The following is a 3302-nucleotide window of genomic DNA, read 5'->3' as shown; positions in this document are numbered from 1 at the left end:
GCTGCGATGCTTATGTGAAAAAGCTTCAACCTGATAAGCTCGAACCCAAATCGGAGAAATGTGTCTTCATAGGATATCCAAAGGAGACTATTGGATACACCTTCTATCACAGATCCGAAGGCAAGACTTTTGTTGCTAAGTTCGGAAACTTTCTAGAGAAGGAGTTTCTCTCGAAAGAAGTGAGTGGGAGGAAAGTAGAACTTGACGAGGTAACTGTACCTGCTCCCTTATTGGAAAGTAGTGCATCACAGAAAACTGTTTCTATGACACCTACACCAATTAGTGAGGAAGCTAATGATAATGATCATGAAACTTCAGGACAAGATACTACTAAACCTTGTAGATCAACCAGAGTGAGATCCGCGCCAGAGTGGTACGGTAATCCTGTTCTGGAAGTCATGCTGCTAGATCATGATGAACCTACGAACTATGAAGAAGCAATGGTGAGCCCAGATTCCGTAAAATGGCTTGAAGCCATGAAATCTGATATGGGATCCATGTATGAGAACAAAGTGTGGACTTTGGTTGACTTGCCCAATGATCGGCAAGCAATTGAGAATAAATGGATCTTCAAGAAGAAGACTGACGCCGACGGTAATATTACTATCTACAAAGCTCGACTTGTCGCAAAAGGGTTTCGGCAAGTTCAAGGGATTGACTACGATGAGACCTTCTCACCCGTAGCGATGCTTAAGTCTGTCCGGATCATGTTAGCAATTGCCGCATTTTATGATTATGAAATTTGGCAGATGGATGTCAAAACTGCATTCCTGAATGGATTTCTAGAAGAAGAGTTGTATATGATGCAACCAGAAGGTTTTGTCGATCCAAAGGGAGCTAACAAAGTGTGCAAGCTCCAGCGATCCATTTATGGACTGGTGCAAGCCTCTCGGAGTTGGAATAAACGCTTTGATAGTGTGATCAAAGCATTTGGTTTTATACAGACTTTCGGAGAAGCCTGTATTTACAAGAAAGTGAGTGGGAGCTCTGTAGCATTTCTGATATTATATGTGGATGACATATTACTGATTGGAAATGATATAGAATTTCTGGATAGCATAAAGGGATACTTTAATAAGAGTTTTTCAATGAAAGACCTCGGTGAAGCTGCTTACATATTAGGCATTAAGATCTATAGAGATAGATCAAGACGCTTAATTGGACTTTCACAAAGCACATACCTTGACAAAGTTTTGAAGAAGTTCAAAATGGATCAAGCGAAGAAAGGGTTCTTGCCTGTGTTACAAGGTGTGAAGTTGAGTCAGACTCAATGCCCGACCACTGCAGAAGATAGAGAGAAAATGAAAGATGTTCCCTATGCTTCAGCCATAGGCTCTATCATGTATGCAATGTTGTGTACCAGACCTGATGTGTGCCTTGCTATAAGTCTAGCAGGGAGGTACCAAAGTAATCCAGGAGTGGATCACTGGACAATGGTCAAGAACATCCTGAAGTACCTTAAAAGGACTAAGGATATGTTTCTCGTATATGGAGGTGACAAAGAGCTCATCGTAAACGGTTACGTTGATGCAAGCTTTTACACTGATCCGGACGATTCTAAATCGCAAACCGGATACGTGTTTACATTAAACGGTGGAGCTGTCAGTTGGTGCAGTTCTAAACAAAGCGTCGTGGCGGGATCTACATGTGAAGCAGAGTACATAGCTGTTTCGGAAGCAGCAAATGAAGGAGTCTGGATGAAGGAGTTCATATCCGATCTAGGTGTCATACCTAGTGCATTGGGTCCAATGAAAATCTTTTGTGACAATACTGGTGCAATTGCCTTGGCGAAGGAATCCAGATTTTACAAAAGAACCAAGCACATCAAAAGACGCTTAAATTCCATCCGGGATCTAGTCCAGGTGGGAGACATAGAGATTTGCAAGATACATACGAATCTGAATGTAGCAGACCTATTGACTAAGCCTCTTCCACGAGCAAAACATGATCAGCACCAAGGCTCCATGGGTGTTAGAATCATTACAGTATAATCTAGATTATTGACTCTAGTGCAAGTGGGAGACTGAAGGAAATATGCCCTAGAGGCAATAATAAAGTTATTATTTATTTCCTTATATCATGATAAAAGTTTATTATTCATGCTAGAATTGTATTAACCGGAAACATAATACATGTGTGAATACATAGACAAACAGAGTGTCACTAGTATGCCTCTACTTGACTAGCTCGCTAATCAAAGATGGTTATGTTTCCTAACCATGGACAAAGAGTTGTCATTTGATTAACGGGGTCACATCATTAGTTGAATGATCTGATTGACATGACCCATTCCATTAGCTTAGCACCCGATCGTTTAGCATGTTGCTATTGCTTTCTTCATGACTTATACATGTTCCTATGACTATGAGATTATGCAACTCCTGTTTTCCAGAGGAACACTTTGTGTGCTACCAAACATCACAACGTAACTGGGTGATTATAAATGTGCTCTACAGGTGTCTCCAAAGGTACATGTTGGGTTGGCGTATTTAGAGATTAGGATTTGTCACTCCGATTGTCGGAGAGGTATCTCTGGGCCCTCTCGGTAATGCACATCACTGAAGCCTTGCAAGCATTGCAACTAATGAGTTAGTTGCGGGATGATGTATTACGGAAAGAGTAAAGAGACTTCCGGTAACGAGATTGAACTAGGTATGGGATACCGACGATCGAATCTCAGGCAAGTAACATACCGGTGACAAAGGGAACAACGTATGTTGTTATGCGGTCTGACCGATAAAGATCTTCGTAGAATATGTAGGAGCCAATATGAGCATCCAGGTTCCGATATTGGTTATTGACCGGAGACGTGTCTCGGTCATGTCTACATTATTCTCGAACCCGTAGGGTCCGCACGCTTAAGGTTTCGATGACAGTTATATTATGAGTTTATGAGTTTTGATGTACCGAAGTTAGTTCGGAGTCCCGGATGTGATCACGGACATGACGAGGAGTCTCGAAATGGTCGAGACATAAAGATTGATAATTGGACGGCTATATTCGGACACCGGAAGTGTTCCGGGGTAGTTTCGGATAAAACCGGAGCACCGGGGGGTTACCGGAACCCCCCGGGGGGTTAATGGGCCTCATGGGCCTAAAGTGGAGAAGAGGAGGGGCTGCCAGGGCAGGCCGCGCGCCCCCTCTTCCCCTAGTCCGAATTGGACAAGGAGGGAGGGGCGGCGCCCCCCTCTCCTCTCTCCCTTCCTTCCCCCTCTCCTAATTGGACAAGGAAAGGGAGGGGAGTCCTACTCCCGGTAGGAGTAGGACTCCTCCTGCGCGCCTCCTACTAGGGCCGGCCGCAC

This window comes from Triticum dicoccoides, chromosome 1A (genome assembly GCF_002162155.2).
Source record: "Triticum dicoccoides isolate Atlit2015 ecotype Zavitan chromosome 1A, WEW_v2.0, whole genome shotgun sequence".
Classification (NCBI taxonomy): domain Eukaryota; kingdom Viridiplantae; phylum Streptophyta; class Magnoliopsida; order Poales; family Poaceae; genus Triticum; species Triticum dicoccoides.
This window is presented reverse-complemented; position numbering follows the sequence as displayed.